This window comes from Schistocerca gregaria, chromosome 10 (assembly GCF_023897955.1).
Source record: "Schistocerca gregaria isolate iqSchGreg1 chromosome 10, iqSchGreg1.2, whole genome shotgun sequence".
Taxonomy (NCBI): Eukaryota; Metazoa; Arthropoda; class Insecta; order Orthoptera; family Acrididae; genus Schistocerca; species Schistocerca gregaria.
The window spans coordinates 28,770,629-28,787,627 of NC_064929.1; the positions used below are offsets into that span (position 1 = coordinate 28,770,629).

At 49.6% G+C, this 16,999-nt stretch overlaps 13 non-coding genes across 13 annotated transcripts; all 13 read left to right on the plus strand.

Moving 5' to 3' along the window:
* The first annotated feature begins 5,630 nt into the window (after positions 1-5,630).
* Trnak-cuu (transfer RNA lysine (anticodon CUU)) lies at positions 5,631-5,703 on the plus strand. The gene has a single exon. It is a non-coding gene; the product is annotated as a tRNA-Lys (tRNA).
* Positions 5,704-6,618: 915 nt separating this feature from the next.
* Positions 6,619-6,691, plus strand: Trnar-ucg (transfer RNA arginine (anticodon UCG)). The gene has a single exon. It is a non-coding gene; the product is annotated as a tRNA-Arg (tRNA).
* A 452-nt stretch (positions 6,692-7,143) lies between these two features.
* Trnak-cuu (transfer RNA lysine (anticodon CUU)) lies at positions 7,144-7,216 on the plus strand. Its single transcript has one exon. It is a non-coding gene; the product is annotated as a tRNA-Lys (tRNA).
* A 915-nt stretch (positions 7,217-8,131) lies between these two features.
* On the plus strand, positions 8,132-8,204 carry Trnar-ucg (transfer RNA arginine (anticodon UCG)). Its single transcript has one exon. It is a non-coding gene; the product is annotated as a tRNA-Arg (tRNA).
* Positions 8,205-8,656: 452 nt separating this feature from the next.
* Positions 8,657-8,729, plus strand: Trnak-cuu (transfer RNA lysine (anticodon CUU)). Its single transcript has one exon. It is a non-coding gene; the product is annotated as a tRNA-Lys (tRNA).
* A 903-nt stretch (positions 8,730-9,632) lies between these two features.
* Trnar-ucg (transfer RNA arginine (anticodon UCG)) lies at positions 9,633-9,705 on the plus strand. The gene has a single exon. It is a non-coding gene; the product is annotated as a tRNA-Arg (tRNA).
* A 452-nt stretch (positions 9,706-10,157) lies between these two features.
* Trnak-cuu (transfer RNA lysine (anticodon CUU)) lies at positions 10,158-10,230 on the plus strand. Its single transcript has one exon. It is a non-coding gene; the product is annotated as a tRNA-Lys (tRNA).
* Positions 10,231-11,148: 918 nt separating this feature from the next.
* On the plus strand, positions 11,149-11,221 carry Trnar-ucg (transfer RNA arginine (anticodon UCG)). The gene has a single exon. It is a non-coding gene; the product is annotated as a tRNA-Arg (tRNA).
* A 452-nt stretch (positions 11,222-11,673) lies between these two features.
* Positions 11,674-11,746, plus strand: Trnak-cuu (transfer RNA lysine (anticodon CUU)). The gene has a single exon. It is a non-coding gene; the product is annotated as a tRNA-Lys (tRNA).
* Positions 11,747-12,637: 891 nt separating this feature from the next.
* On the plus strand, positions 12,638-12,710 carry Trnar-ucg (transfer RNA arginine (anticodon UCG)). Its single transcript has one exon. It is a non-coding gene; the product is annotated as a tRNA-Arg (tRNA).
* Positions 12,711-13,162: 452 nt separating this feature from the next.
* Trnak-cuu (transfer RNA lysine (anticodon CUU)) lies at positions 13,163-13,235 on the plus strand. Its single transcript has one exon. It is a non-coding gene; the product is annotated as a tRNA-Lys (tRNA).
* Positions 13,236-15,243: 2,008 nt separating this feature from the next.
* Trnar-ucg (transfer RNA arginine (anticodon UCG)) lies at positions 15,244-15,316 on the plus strand. The gene has a single exon. It is a non-coding gene; the product is annotated as a tRNA-Arg (tRNA).
* A 453-nt stretch (positions 15,317-15,769) lies between these two features.
* Positions 15,770-15,842, plus strand: Trnak-cuu (transfer RNA lysine (anticodon CUU)). The gene has a single exon. It is a non-coding gene; the product is annotated as a tRNA-Lys (tRNA).
* Positions 15,843-16,999: the final 1,157 nt, after the last annotated feature.

Below are 16,999 nucleotides of genomic sequence, written 5' to 3' on the forward strand. Positions count from 1 at the left end.
GGTTGTTGCCCGTCGGGCCACCACCCACGCTACAGCATCATCATCGTCATCACCATCACCATCACCATCGCCCTCGCCATCGCCAGTGCCAACCACTGCCACTGCATCTTCTGTGGCGCCAGCTCCAGCTCCAGCGCCAGCACCAGCACCACCACCAGTGCCTGCACCGCCGGTGGGACCTGCCATCTCCCGCCATCTCCCGGTCGTCCCCATCCCCCACACCTCTTCCCATCCCTCTCCCGCTGTGAAACGTCCCAGCGGCACCCCAGCCTCTTCTGCTCCCAAGAAGTCGCAGACTCTCCCCCCTCCAACCCCCCAGGATGCCATGGATACCACCCCACCTAGACTATCTACTCCCTCCTCTACCTCCCCCTCCTACAGGTACCTCCTTCCTCACCCTGATCCCTCTCTCCTGGAGGCCCGCAATCTTACCCTTCTCCTCCGCCAGCACTTCCCCGGAGCCCCGATCTCCCTTCTCACCCCCCGTCGGGACTCCGTCCTGATCACATCCCCCAGCCCCACCCTCCACTCCGACATCCTCTCCCGCATTCCCCTCACCCGGTTTGGTCCCCATGCCTCCCTTGCCCCTGCTCCCTCCCCCTCCTCATCCCGACAACCCCAGCCGCCCCGTCGCCCACCGACCCTCACTGCCGTGATCACTCGGCTTAGCCCGATGATCACGGAGGAGGAGATGTTGGCGGAGCTGAAGGCCCATCCCTATCTAGAGGTTCGAGCTGTCCGCCGGATTCACAATCCAGCCGGCCCCACCCGCCTCATGCGGGTGTTCTCCGAGCATGCTCCCTCCATAGACCTCCTCCTCAAGGAGGGTGCCCTCCTTTTCAACCGCCGTTATAAGGTCGACCCCTCCCGCTCCCTTCCACAGTCCATCCGCTGCCAGAGGTGCTTGCGCTATAATGCACATCCTACATCTGAGTGCCGCGAGGCCCCCGTCTGCCCGCACTGCAAAGAAGCACACTTCCTCCGACAGTGCCCCAAACTTCAGTCCCCCCCCTCCTGTAACACCTGTAACCTCCAACACCCAACCTACTCCCAAAAGTGCAAGGCCCGACCCCCTCCCTCCGCTCCTGAACTCACTGTCCCTGTCCGCCCCTTGGATGCCCCCAACCCTCCCGGCAATTCCCTCCGTCCCCCCCCCCCCCCCCACAGCTGAGGACATCATCCGCTTTGTAACCGTTGTCCTTCAGAACATCCACCCCTTTCAGCGCCCCCACACCCTCCAGCAGATATCCCTTGCCGCCCGTTCCGTCTTCCAGCTCAACACTTACGCCACCTACTCCCATAACCAGACCCATTTTACCTTCTCCCGTCTCGACACCCTCGTCTAAATTCCCACTATGGCGCGACAGCAACGTATCCTGTTTAACAACATCCGTTCCCTTCCTGTCAACAAGAATCTCCTTATGCATACCCTCACCACCCACCGCGTGGATGCCTTCCTCCTAAACGAAACATTTCTCCAGCCCCACCATACTGTCCATACCTCGCCCTACCTCCTTCACCGCTCTGACAACCCCCTCCCGATAGCGCGTGGCTGAGTTGCCATTGGCCACCATCGCCAGATCCCTGTTCGGCTCCAACCCCTCCTTCCCAACCCCACGGAACACCTGATCCTTAGTCTATTCTTCCCCGGCCTCACCGTTACCTGCGCCACCATCTATGTCCGCCCCTCTGCCCCTATTACTTTTGACTTCCTTTCCCACATCGACCGTACCTTCTCCTCCTACGTGATTGCCGCAGATCTCAATACCCATAGTCGCTCCGCCACCCACTTACGGCGGTGGCATCGGTTCCTCGCCACCATCCAAGGAGATGTCCTTCCTCTTCCCCAACACACCCGCCCTGAATCCAATACCACACCCGATGTCGTCCTAGCCTCCCCCAACCTCCTTGGCCGCATAGCGGTGGACGTCCTCGACCCTATTGGCAGTGACCATCTCCCTGTCCTTCTTACCATATCAGACGGTCGTCGCCCCCGTCCCGATCCTCGCCTTGACCCTCCCCCCAAGTATGTCCATGATTACTCCCGTGCCGACTGGAATGCATACCGGGATACCCTTACTACCCGAGTCGATAGCCGCCCCCTCACCTACCACCGCCCACATGACATAACCCATGCCGCATCCTTTCTCCAGCAGACCTTGTCTGAGGCCGTGGAGGCCCACATCCCTACCGTCGCCATCCACCCGCACCGTCCCACTGTACCCTCACAGGCCGTCCTCCTCCTTCGAGAATCCCGTCGTCTCTACCGTGCCTTCCTCCACACGCGTGACCGGGACACACTACAACGCCACCGGCAACTCCAGAGACACATCCGGAACTTGCTCGCGGCTAAGAAACGCCGGGACTGGCGACAGACATGCACCCGTCTTAATGCTACCCTACGTATTAACTTGTCCAAATACTGGTCAGCCTTCCGCCGCCTTACTGGATCAAACCCCCCCCCCCCTTACTATCCTCTCCTTCATAATGACAATCCCTTTCCTGACAACCTTAGTAAGGCCAACCATTTTGCCTCCTACCTCACCGATGTCTTTACCATCCCTGACGATCCCCAGTTCGATTATTCCCTCTTCCCCGATGTCCGCGATCGAACTGACACCTCTATCCCTCCACTAGCTCCTGGCTTCCAGTACTTGGACAACATTACACACACTGAACTCAATAACCCTATAACTACTCAAGACATCATCGATATACTCCGCACCAAACGCAACACTGCTCCTGGGCACGACCGTGTTACTTACCGTCACCTCCGTGAAGCTCCCGCCCCCTTCCTCTCCACCCTGGCCAGGCTGTACAATGTGGTCTTGTCCACCGGCTTCTACCCCGACCTGTGGAAAACCTCCCGGATCCTGATGTTCCTCAAACCCGATAAACCACCTTTCGCTGTCTCCTCCTACCGTCCTATAAGCCTTACCTCGGTCTTCAGCAAGGTCCTGGAATCCATTCTAACCCGCCGCATCCACCAGCATCTCCACCGGCACCGCTTCCTTCCCTCCACCCAATGTGGCTTTCGACCATCCTTCTCTGCCGATGACATTCTCCTTCACCTCACTCACCTCCTCTCCGAACAACTCAACTCCCGTCGCTCCGCCATATTCCTCTCCCTTGACCTTGAACGCGCCTATGACCGTGTGTGGCATTCTGGTCTCCTCTTCAAGCTCCAAACCTTTGCTCTTCCTATTAACTACGTCCGTCTGATCGCCTCCTTCATTTCCCACCGCCCTTCCTATGTCACTATCCACAACACTGATTCCTACACCTTCTACCCCTCTGCCGGTGTGCCCCAAGGTTCCGTCCTTTCCCCTCTTCTTTACCTTCTTTATACGGAGGACATGCCTCCGCCAGCACCCCCCCTTCACCTTCTCCAGTACGCCGATGACACCGCCTTCCTTGCCCTTGCCCCCACCCTGCAACGCTCCCAACACCTTCTCCAATCCCATCTGGACCGGTTCACCTCTTGGTGCAACCAGTAGTTGCTCAAGGTCAATCCTTCCAAGACCCAGGCAATCATCGTAGGCAAAACCACCTCTTCCTTCCGTCTCCTTGATTTCTATCTTACCATTTATGGCCGTCCTATTAACCTCACACCCACCCTCAAGTACCTTGGCGTCACCCTTGACCGTCGCCTCTCCTGGACCCCTCATCTCCGGACAATCCAAGCCAAGGCACGCTCCCGACTCCACCTCCTGAAGCTCCTTTCTGGCCGCACATGGGGTCTGGACCCCTCCACCGTCCTCCACACCTATAAATCTCTCATCCGCCCTATCCTCTGTTATGCCCATCCCGCCTGGATCTCTGCCCCGCCTACCTTTTACAAATCCCTTCAAATCCTTGAACGGCATGCACTCCGCCTCGCCTATCGCATCCGCCTCCCTTCCCCCACGCGGCTCCTCTATGACCTCACCCCTTCCCACACCTCCTCCTCTTCCTCCAACGGATACGGATCCTCTACACCTCCCGCAAGCTTGATCCTCCCCACCCGCTTGTCTCTTCCATCCTCTCCCACCCCAACCCACTGCCGCGCCTGTACTCCTGTATCCCACCTGCTCTCCATCTTCACACTCTCCACACCCTCTCCCAAGGTGGCTTCCGCCGACTCCCCCTCCGGATGATGCCCTCCTCCCCTCCATCTACCCCTCCTACCAACTTTGAGCCTTGCCTTCCCCTCTCCTCTCATTTTCCTGTGGGCACCCTCTCTCCCTTCTCTCCCTCCCTCTCTCCCTCCTTCCATCCTCACCTCCCCTCCCCCTCTCCCTCGGCTTCCACCCCCCTCTTTTCGTTTTCTCCCCTCCTCCTCCCTGGCATCCTATCTCCCCCTCCCTCCTTCCCTCCCCCTGTTTTTTCCCTTGGCAGGCCCCCAGCTTTTCGCTGTGGACAGTGCCCCTGCAGCGCCGAAGCCCATCTCCGCAGTGTCCGTGTCTTTCGTCCCGTCTGTACCTCGAGTGTTTCTTCGTTTTCTGCTCCACCGTTCACCTGTGCTAGTGTTCTCTGTTCCGTGCTGTGCTGCCCGTTTTTTTTTTTTTTTTTTTTTTTTTTTTAAACTGAAACAGTGCTGCGTCGGTGAACGACTTCAATTCTTTTTATTCTCTGTTGTCTTCTGCTTTTTGTCCTCCATGTCTGTGTTTTGAGATTATGTCTTCCTGTTTTTATCTCTTGTATGTTTCTTGTGGCCGTAGAGCGGCATATTAGGCCGCTGCCGGCCTACCTTTGTAGGTATAAAATGACAATAAAGAAAAAAAAAAAAAGAAGTACGGCATAAGGTGGGACGAGACAGTCTGAATTACATTTTATAGATGTATTTCTGACAAATCTCAGGGCCTCTCGTCGTCGTCGTCGTCGTCGTCGCCGCCGCTTCTGCAGAAGTAGCAAATGGCCATCGCAGCAAATGCGGCGAGGGAAACCCTGCCATCGATTCAGAATGCGCAAAGTGTGTGGTCTTGTTTTCCTGTCTATGTCTGGTCGGTCTCGTAAGAGGTTGAATGTAACGAATGGGTGGGAAAGAGTAAGGGGCACGGCTGTGTGGAACGAAAACACAATTCCTCAGGGGCGTGAGCGTTTCGAGATGAGTCGTATATAAGTTGTACTTGGTCGTCAATGACCGTGTGGCCTAATGGATAAGGCGTCGCACTTCCGATCCGAATCCTGTCACAGTCGTGTTTTTCCAGTTCTGAAAAAGAAACATACCGTTTTAATGTAGCAATTGAGCAGTACGAAACCGTCTGAATGTTGCTGTTGACCATTCTGTGCTTGGAGATGGTCTTGAGCCTGAAACACACACAACAAGACCGGTGTTACCTAGCGAAATGGTCGGCAGAGTGCCCTCACCGCGAGTTTTGACTGGCACTTGCACATCTAAAACAACCTCGGAAAGTAACTCGTTCGGCTTTTGAGTCACATCAAGTATGTGTGTTAATTTTGACGCCGCTAACTCTGCAGATTGTCATGCAATTCCTTTACCTCTCAGAAATGATTATGAAATAAAAATGAAGTACGTGACGAGTGTGACGTTAGGAAAACATTAGGCAGCATGGAGAGATTCTGTATGGGACCACCAAACCCAAACGAGTACAGTGTGATCTGCTACCCAGCAGGTAACCAACGAGGCAGCACGGCTAGCTCAGTCGGTAGAGCATGAGACTCTTATTCACAGGGTCGTGGGTTCGAGCCCTACGTTGGGCGGAACGGAATTTTTTTCCGCTGCAGATGTAAATTACCGATTTTCTGATTAACATGATGTAATGGAAATAGCAACTTTAAAATTTGCCTACGTCTCCATCAGTCGCAAGAAAACTGTATTTGAAGGTGAAGGTGATTTTGTAGACATGTGTGAAAGTCATGTTCTGAAGTGCAGGTGGTTTTGTTTGGAGAGAACATCGGCTACGTGTCAGATGTGTAGCCAAGCAGTAATGGGTCGCCATAGCTGCAAATATTAGTCGAAAATATGAAGTGTTGTCAGCTGAAGTCTGATGATTCAGACGACCATACGGACGAAGCACGAAACAGTGCCGCTAGGCGGCGCCTGTTTAGCTCAGTGGTAGAGCATTGGTCTAGTAAACCAGGGTTCGTGAGTTCCATCCTCACAGGAGGAAGACGAATCTTGGAATTCAGTTGGTATCGTGGCCGTATAGCAAACAGTATCTGTGATGAGGAACAATTAGCGACAGACGTACTATTAAGAATTCCTCTCAGATGTGATTAAGGCGAATGGCGCAGATAAAGCATTTGCCAAAGCAGTACGGCATAAGGTGGGACGAGGCAGTCTGAATTACATTTTATAGATGTATTTCTCACAAATCTCAGAGCCTGTCGTCGTCGTCGTCATCGTCGTCGTCGTCTTCGTCGCCGCCGCTTCTGCAGAAGTAGCAAATGGCCAACGTAGCAAATGCGGCGAGGGACACCCTGCCATCGATTCAGAATGCGCAAAGTGTGTGGTCTTGTTTTCCTGTCTATGTCTGGTCGGTCTCGTAAGAGGTTGAATGTAACGAATGGGTGGGAAAGAGTATGGGGCAGCGGCTGTGTGGAACGAAAACACAATTCCTCAGGGGCGTGAGCGTTTCGAGATGAGTTGTATATAGGTTGTACTTAGACGTCAGTGACCGTGTAGCCTAATGGATAAGGCGTCGGACTTCGGATCCGAACATTGCAGGTTCGAATCCTGTCACGATCGTGTTTTTCCAATTCTGAAAAAGAAACATACCGTTTTAATGTAGCAATTGAGCAGTACGAAACCGTCTGAATGTTGCTGTTGACCATTCTGTGCTTGGAGATGGTCTTGAGCCTGAAACACACACAACAAGACCGGTGTTAAATAGCGAAATGGTCGGCAGAGTGCCCTCACCGCGAGTTTTGACTGGACCTTGCACATCTAAAACAACCTCGGAAAGTAACTCGTTCGGCTTTTGAGTCACATCAAGTATGTGTGTTAATTTTGACGCCGCTAACTCTGCAGATTGTCATGCAATTCCTTTACCTCTCAGAAATGATTATGAAATAAAAATGAAGTACGTGACGAGTGTGACGTTAGGAAAACATTAGGCAGCATGGAGAGATTCTGTATGGGACCACCAAACCCAAACGAGTACAGTGTGATCTGCTACCCAGCAGGTAACCAACGAGGCAGCACGGCCAGCTCAGTCGGTAGAGCATGAGACTCTTATTCACAGGGTCGTGGGTTCGAGCCCTACGTTGGGCGGAACGGAATTTTTTTCCGCTGCAGATGTAAATTACCGATTTTCTGATTAACATGATGTAATGGAAATAGCAACTTTAAAATTTGCCTACGTCTCCATCAGTCGCAAGAAAACTGTATTTGAAGGTGAAGGTGATTTTGTAGACATGTGTGAAAGTCATGTTCTGAAGTGCAGGTGGTTTTGTTTGGAGAGAACATCGGCTACGTGTCAGATGTGTAGCCAAGCAGTAATGGGTCGCCATAGCTGCAAATATTAGTCGAAAATATGAAGTGTTGTCAGCTGAAGTCTGATGATTCAGACGACCATACGGACGAAGCACGAAACAGTGCCGCTAGGCGGCGCCTGTTTAGCTCAGTGGTAGAGCATTGGTCTAGTAAACCAGGGTTCGTGAGTTCCATCCTCACAGGAGGAAGACGAATCTTGGAATTCAGTTGGCATCGTGGCCGTATAGCAAACAGTATCTGTGATGAGGAACAATTAGCGACAGACGTACTATTAAGAATTCCTCTCAGATGTGATTAAGGCGAATGGCGCAGATAAAGCATTTGCCAAAGCAGTACGGCATAAGGTGGGACGAGGCAGTCTGAATTACATTTTATAGATGTATTTCTCACAAATCTCAGAGCCTGTCGTCGTCGTCGTCATCGTCGTCGTCGTCTTCGTCGCCGCCGCTTCTGCAGAAGTAGCAAATGGCCAACGTAGCAAATGCGGCGAGGGACACCCTGCCATCGATTCAGAATGCGCAAAGTGTGTGGTCTTGTTTTCCTGTCTATGTCTGGTCGGTCTCGTAAGAGGTTGAATGTAACGAATGGGTGGGAAAGAGTATGGGGCAGCGGCTGTGTGGAACGAAAACACAATTCCTCAGGGGCGTGAGCGTTTCGAGATGAGTTGTATATAAGTTGTACTTAGACGTCAGTGACCGTGTAGCCTAATGGATAAGGCGTCGGACTTCGGATCCGAACATTGCAGGTTCGAATCCTGTCACGATCGTGTTTTTCCAATTCTGAAAAAGAAACATACCGTTTTAATGTAGCAATTGAGCAGTACGAAACCGTCTGAATGTTGCTGTTGACCATTCTGTGCTTGGAGATGGTCTTGAGCCTGAAACACACACAACAAGACCGGTGTTAAATAGCGAAATGGTCGGCAGAGTGCCCTCACCGCGAGTTTTGACTGGACCTTGCACATCTAAGACAACCTCGGAAAGTAACTCGTTCGGCTTTTGAGTCACATCAAGTATGTGTGTTAAATTTGACGCCGCTAACTCTGCAGATTGTCATGCAATTCCTTTACCTCTCAGAAATGATTATGAAATAAAAGTGAAGTACGTGACGAGTGTGACGTTAGGAAAACATTAGGCAGCATGGAGATATACTGTATGGGACCACCCAACCCAAACGAGTACAGTGTGATCTGCTACCCAGCAGGTATCCAACGAGGCAGCACGGCTAGCTCAGTCGGTAGAGCATGAGACTCTTATTCACAGGGTCGTGGGTTCGAGCCCTACGCTGGGCGGAATGGAATTTGTTTCCGCTGCAGATGTAAATCACCGATTTTCTGATTAACGTGATGTAATGGAAATAGCAACTTTAAAAATTGCCTACGTCTCCATCAGTCACAAGAAAACTGTATTTGAAGGTGAAGGTGATTTTGTAGACATGTGTGAAAGTCATGTTCTGAAGTGCAGGTTGTTTTGTTTGCAGAGAACATCGGCTACGTGTCAGATGTGTAGCCAAGCAGTAATGGGTCGCCATAGCTGCAAATATTAGTCGAAAATATGAAGTGTTGTCAGCTGAAGTCTGATGATTCAGACGACCATACGGACTAAGTACGAAAAAGTGCCGCTAGGCGGCACCTGTTTAGCTCAGTGGTAGAGCATTGGTCTAGTAAACCAGGGTTCGTGAGTTCCATCCTCACAGGAGGGAGACGAATCTTGGAAATCAGTTGGCATCGTGGCCGTATAGCAAACAGTATCTGTGATGAGGAACAATTAGCGACAGACGTACTATTAAGAATTCCTCTCAGATGTGATTAAGGCGAATGGCGCAGATAAAGCATTTGCTAAAGCAGTGCGGCATAAGGTGGGACGAGGCAGTCTGAATTAAATTTTATAGATGTATTTCTCACAAATCTCAGAGCCTGTCATCGTCGTCGTCGTCTTCGTCGCCGCCGCTTCTGCAGAAGTAGCAAATGGCCAACGTAGCAAATGCGGCGAGGGACACCCTGCCATCGATTCAGAATGCGCAAAGTGTGTGGTCTTGTTTTCCTGTCTATGTCTGGTCGGTCTCGTAAGAGGTTGAATGTAACGAATGGGTGGGAAAGAGTAAGGGGCAGCGGCTGTGTGGAACGAAAACACAATTCCTCAGGTGCGTGAGCGTTTCGAGATGAGTTGTATATAAGTTGTACTTAGACGTCAGTGACCGTGTAGCCTAATGGATAAGGCGTCGGACTTCGGATCCGAAGATTGCAGGTTCGAATCCTGTCACGATCGTGTTTTTCCAATTCTGAAAAAGAAACATACCGTTTTAATGTAGCAATTGAGCAGTACGAAACCGTCTGAATGTTGCTGTTGACCATTCTGTGCTTGGAGATGGTCTTGAGCCTGAAACACACACAACAAGACCGGTGTTAAATAGCGAAATGGTCGGCAGAGTGCCCTCACCGCGAGTTTTGACTGGACCTTGCACATCTAAAACAACCTCGGAAAGTAACTCGTTCGGCTTTTGGGTCACATCAAGTATGTGTGTTAATTTTGACGCCGCTAACTCTGCAGATTGTCATGCAATTCCTTTACCTCTCAGAAATGATTATGAAATAAAAGTGAAGTACGTGACGAGTGTGACGTTAGGAAAACATTAGGCAGCATGGAGATATACTGTATGGGACCACCCAACCCAAACGAGTACAGTGTGATCTGCTACCCAGCAGGTATCCAACGAGGCAGCACGGCTAGCTCAGTCGGTAGAGCATGAGACTCTTATTCACAGGGTCGTGGGTTCGAGCCCTACGCTGGGCGGAATGGAATTTGTTTCCGCTGCAGATGTAAATCACCGATTTTCTGATTAACGTGATGTAATGAAAATAGCAACTTTAAAAATTGCCTACGTCTCCATCAGTTACAAGAAAACTGTATTTGAAGGTGAAGGTGATTTTGTAGTCATGTGTGAAAGTCATGTTCTGAAGTGCAGGTTGTTTTGTTTGCAGAGAACATCGGCTACGTGTCAGATGTGTAGCCAAGCAGTAATGGGTCGCCATAGCTGCAAATATTAGTCGAAAATATGAAGTGTTGTCAGCTGAAGTCTGATGATTCAGACGACCATACGGACGAAGTACGAAAAAGTGCCGCTAGGCGGCGCCTGTTTAGCTCAGTGGTAGAGCATTGGTCTAGTAAACCAGGGTTCGTGAGTTCCATCCTCACAGGAGGAAGACGAATCTTGGAAATCAGTTGGCATCGTGGCCGTATAGCAAACAGTATCTGTGATGAGGAACAATTAGCGACAGACGTACTATTAAGAATTCCTCTCAGATGTGATTAAGGCGAATGGCGCAGATAAAGCATTTGCCAAAGCAGTACGGCATAAGGTGGGACGAGGCAGTCTGAATTAAATTTTATAGATGTATTTCTCACAAATCTCAGAGCCTGTCGTCGTCGTCGTCGTCGTCGTCGTCGTCGTCGCCGCCGCCGCCGCTTCTGCAGAAGTAGCAAATGGCCAACGTAGCAAATGCGGCGAGGAACACCCTGCCATCGATTCCGAATGCGCAAAGTGTGTGGTCTTGTTTTCCTGTCTATGTTTGGTCGGTCTCGTAAGAGGTTGAATGTAACGAATGGGTGGGAAAGAGTAAGGGGCAGCGGCTGTGTGGAACGAAAACACAATTCCTCAGGGGCGTGAGCGTTTCGAGATGAGTTGTATATAAGTTGTACGTAGACGTCAGTGACCGTGTAGCCTAATGGATAAGGCGTCGGACTTCGGATCCGAAGATTGCAGGTTCGAATCCTGTCACGATCGTGTTTTTCCAATTCTGAAAAAGAAACATACCGTTTTAATGTAGCAATTGAGCAGTACGAAACCGTCTGAATGTTGCTGTTGACCATTCTGTGCTTGGAGATGGTCTTGAGCCTGAAACACACACAACTAGACCGGTGTTAACTAGCGAAATGGTCGGCAGAGTGCCCTCACCGCGAGTTTTGACTGGCACTTGCACATCTAAAACAACGTCGGAAAGTAACTCGTTCGGCTTTTGAGTCACATCAAGTATGTGTGTTAATTTTGACGCCGCTAACTCTGCAGATTGTCATGCAATTCCCTTACCTCTCAGAAATGATTATGAAATAAAAGTGAAGTACGTGACGAGTGTGACGTTAGGAAAACATTAGGCAGCATGGAGATATAGTGTATGGGACCACCCAACCCAAACGAGTACAGTGTGATCTGCTACCCAGCAGGTATCCAACGAGGCAGCACGGCTAGCTCAGTCGGTAGAGCATGAGACTCTTATTCACAGGGTCGTGGGTTCGAGCCCAACGCTGGGCGGAATGGAATTTGTTTCCGCTGCAGATGTAAATCACCGATTTTCTGATTAACGTGATGTAATGGAAATAGCAACTTTAAAAATTGCCTACGTCTCCATCAGTCACAAGAAAACTGTATTTGAAGGTGAAGGTGATTTTGTAGACATGTGTGAAAGTCATGTTCTGAAGTGCAGGTTGTTTTGTTTGCAGAGAACATCGGCTACGTGTCAGATGTGTAGCCAAGCAGTAATGGGTCGCCATAGCTGCAAATATTAGTCGAAAATATGAAGTGTTGTCAGCTGAAGTCTGATGATTCAGACGACCGTACATACGAAGTACGCAAAAGTGCCGCTAGGCGGCGCCTGTTTAGCTCAATGGTAGAGCATTGGTCTAGTAAACCAGGGTTCGTGAGTTCCATCCTCACAGGAGGAAGACGAATCTTGGAAATCAGTTGCGCATCGTGGACGTATAGCAAACAGTATCTGTGATGAGGAACAATTAGCGACAGGCGTATTATTAAGAATTACTCTCAGATGTGATTAAGGCGAATGGCGCAGATAAAGCATTTGCCAAAGTAGTACGGCATAAGGTGGGCCGAGCAGTCTGAATTACATTTTATACATGTATTTCTCACAAATCTCAGAGCCTGTCATCGTCCCCGCCGCCGCTTCTGAAGAAGTAGCAAATGGCCATCGTAGCAAATGCGGCGTGGGACACCCTGCCATCGATTCCGAATGCGCAAAGTGTGTCGTCTTGTTTTCCTGTCTATGTTTGGTCGGTCTCGTAAGAGGTTGAATGTAACGAATGGGTGGGAAAGAGTAAGGGGCAGCGGCTGTGTGGAACGAAAACACAATTCCTCAGGGGCGTGAGCGTTTCGAGATGAGTTGTATATAAGTTGTACTTAGACGTCAGTGACCGTGTAGCCTAATGGATAAGGCGTCGGACTTCGGATCCGAAGATTGCAGGTTCGAATCCTGTCACGATCGTATTTTTCCAATTCTGAAAAAGAAACATACCGTTTTAATGTAGCAATTGATCAGTACGAAACCGTCTGAATGTTGCTGTTGACCATTCTGTGCTTGGAGATGGTCTTGAGCCTGAAACACACACAACAAGACCGGTGTTAACTAGCGAAATGGTCGGCAGAGTGCCCTCACCGCGAGTTTTGACTGGCACTTGCACATCTAAAACAACGTCGGAAACTAACTCGTTCGGCTTTTGAGTCACATCAAGTATGTGTGTTAATTTTGACGCCGCTAACTCTGCAGATTGTCATGCAATTCCTTTACCACTCAGAAATGATTATGAAATAAAAGTGAAGTACGTGACGAGTGTGACGTTAGGAAAACATTAGGCAGCATGGAGATATACTGTATGGGACCACCCAACCCAAACGAGTACAGTGTGGTCTGCTACCCAGCAGGTATCCAACGAGGCAGCACGGCTAGCTCAGTCGGTAGAGCATGAGACTCTTATTCACAGGGTCGTGGGTTCGAGCCCTACGCTGGGCGGAATGGAATTTGTTTCCGCTGCAGATGTAAATCACCGATTTTCTGATTAACGTGATGTAATGGAAATAGCAACTTTAAAAATTGCCTACGTGTCGATCAGTCACAAGAAAACTGTATTTGAAGGTGAAGGTGATTTTGTAGACATGTGTGAAAGTCATGTTCTGAAGTGCAGGTTGTTTCGTTTGCAGAGAACATCGGCTACGTGTCAGATGTGTAGCCAAGCAGTAATGGGTCGCCATAGCTGCAAATATTAGTCGAAAATATGAAGTGTTGTCACCTGAAGTCTGATGATTCGGACGACCGTACGGACGAAGTACACAAAAGTGCCGCTAGGCGGCGCCTGTTTAGCTCAGTGGTAGAGCATTGGTCTAGTAAACCGGAGTTCGTGAGTTCCATCCTCACAGGAGGAAGACGAATCTTGGAAATCAGTTGCGCATCGTGGCCGTATAGCAAACAGTATATGTGATGAGGAACAATTAGCGACAGGCGTATTATTAAGAATTACTCTCAGATGGGATTAAGGCGAATGGCGCAGATAAAGCGTTTGCCAAAGCAGTACGGCATAAGGTGGGCCGAGGCTGTCTGAATTACATTTTATAGATGTATTTCTCACAAATCTCAGAGCTTGTCGTCGTCGTCGTCGTCGTCGTCGCCGTCGTCGCCGCTGCCGCCACTTCTGCAGAAGTAGCAAATGGCTATCGTAGCAAATGCGGCGAGGGACACCCTGCCATGGATTCTGAATGCGCAAAGTGTGTGGTCTTGTTTTCCTGACTATGTTTGGTCGGTCTCGTAAGAGGTTGAATGTAACGAATGGGTGGGAAAGAGTAAGGGGCACGGCTGTGTGGAACGAAAACACAATTCCTCAGGGGCGTGAGCATTTCGAGATGAGTCGTATTAAGTTGCAATTGGTCGTCAGTGACCGTGTGGCCTAATGGATAAGGTATCGGACTTCGGATTCGAAGATTGATGGTTCGAATCCTGTCACGAACGTGTTTTTCCAGTTCTGAAAAAGAAACATACCGTTTTAATGTAGCAATTGAGCAGTACGAAACCGTCTGAATGTTGCTGTTGACCATTCTGTGCTTGGAGATGGTCTTGAGCCTGAAACACACAACAAGGCCGGTGTTAACTAGCGAAATGGTCGGCAGAGTGCCCTGACCGCGAGTTTTGACTGGCACTAGCACATCTAAAACAACGTCGGAAAGTAACTCGTTCGGCTTTTGAGTCACATCAAGTATGTGTGTTAATTTTGACGCCGCTAACTCTGCAGATTGTCATGCAATTTATTTACCTCTCAGAAATGATTATGAAATAAAAGTGAAGTACGTGACGAGTGTGACGTTAGAAAAACATTAGGCAGCATGGAGAGATTCTGTATGGGACCACCCAACCCAAACGAGTACAGTGTGATCTGCTAGCCAGCAGGTATCCAACGAGGCAGCACGGTTAGCTCAGTCGGTAGAGCATGAGACTCTTATTCACAGGGTCGTGGGTTCGCGCCCTACGCTGGGCGGAACAGACTTTTTTTCCGCTGCAGATGTAAATTACCGATTTTCTGATTAACGTGATGTAATGGAAATAGCAACTTTAAAATTTGCCTACGTCTCCATCAGTCGCAAGAAAACTGTATTTGAAGGTGAAGGATTTGCCAAAGCAGTACGGCATAAGGTGGGCCGAGGCAGTCTAAATTACATTTTATAGATGTATTTGTCACAAATCTCAGAGCCTGTCGTCGTCGTCGTCGTCGTCGTCGCCGCCGCCGCTTCTGCAGAAGTAGCAAATGGTCATCGTAGCAAATGCGGTGAGGGACACCCTGCCATCGATTCCGAATGCGCAAAGTGTGTGGTCTTGTTTTCCTGTCTATGTTTGGTCGGTCTCGTAAGAGGTTGAATGTAACGAATGGGTTGGAAAGAGTAAGGGGCATGGGCTGTGTGGAACGAAAACACAATTCCTCAGGGGCGTGGTCGTTTCGAGATGAGTCGTATATAAGTTGTCATTGGTCGTCAGTGATCGTGTGGCCTAATGGGTAAGGCGTCGGTCATCGGATCCGAAGATTGCAGGTTCGAATCCTGTCACGATCGTGTTTTTCCAGTTCTGAAAAAGAAACATACCGTTTTAATGTAGCAATTGAGCAGTACAAAACCGTCTGAATGTTGCTGTTGACCATTTTGTGCTTGTAGATGGTCTTAAACCTGAAACACACACAACAAGACCGGTGTTAACTAGCGAAATGGTCGGCAGAGTGCCCTTACCACGAGTTTTGACTGGCACTTGCACATCTAAAACAACGTCGGAAAGTAACTCGTTCGGCTTTTGAGTCACATCAAGTATGTGTGTTAATTTTGACGCCGCTAACCTTTGCAGAATGTCATGCAATTCCTTTGCCTCTCAGAAATGATTATGAAATAATAGTGAAGTACGTGACGAGTGTGACGTTAGGAAAACATTAGGCAGCATGGAGAGATACTGTATGGGACCACCCAACTCAAACGAGTACAGTGTGATCTGCTACCCAGCAGGTACCCAACGAGGCAGCACGGCTAGCTCAGTCGGTAGAGCATGAGACTCTTATTCACAGGGTCGTGGGTTCGAGCGCTACGCTGGGCGGAACGGAATTTTTTTCCGCTGCAGATTAAAATTACCGATTTTCTGATTAACGTGATGTAATGGAAATAGCAACTTTAAAATTTGCCTACGTCTCCATCAGTCGCAAGAAAACTGTATTTGAAGGTGAAGGTGATTTTGTAGACATGTGTGAAAGTCATGTTCTGAAGTGCAGGTGGTTTTGTTTGGAGAGAACATCGGCTACGTGTCAGATGTGTAGCCAAGCAGTAATGGGTCGCCATAGCTGCAAATATTAGTCGAAAATATGAAGTGTTGTCAGCTGAAGTCTGATGATTCGGACGACCGTACGGACGAAGTACACAAAAGTGCCGCTAGGCGGCGCCTGTTTAGCTCAGTGGTAGAGCATTGGTCTAGTAAACCAGAGTTCGTGAGTTCCATCCTCACAGGAGGAAGACGAATCTTGGAAATCAGTTGCTCATCGTGGCCGTATAGCAAACAGTATCTGTGATGAGGAACAATTAGCGACAGGCGTATTATTAAGAATTACTCTCAGATGGGATTAAGGCGAATGGCGCAGATAAAGCGTTTGCCAAAGCAGTACGGCATAAGGTGGGCCGAGGCTGTCTGAATTACATTTTATAGATGTATTTCTCACAAATCTCAAAGCCTGGCGTCGTCGTCGTCGTCGCTGCTGCCGCCACTTCTGCAGAAGTAGCAAATGGCTATCGTAGCAAATGCGGCGAGGGACACCCTGCCATCGATTCCGAATGCGCAAAGTGTGTGGTCTTGTTTTCCTGTCTATGTTTGGTCGGTCTCGTAAGAGGTTGAATGTAACGAATGGGTGGGAAAGAGTAAGGGGCACGGCTGTGTGGAACGAACACACAATTCCTCAGGGGCGTGAGCATTTCGAGATGAGTCGTATAAAGTTGCACTTGGTCGTCAGTGACCGTGTGGCTTAATGGATAAGGTATCGGACTTCGGATCCGAAGATTGCAAGTTCGAATCCTGTCACGAACGTGTTTTTCCAGTTCTGAAAAAGAAACATACCGTTTTAATGTAGCAATTGAGCAGTACGAAACCGTCTGAATGTTGCTGTTGACCATTCTGTGCTTGGAGATGGTCTTGAGCCTGAAACACACACAACAAGGCCGGTGTTAACTAGCGAAATGGTCGGCCGAGTGCCCTCACCGCGAGTTTTG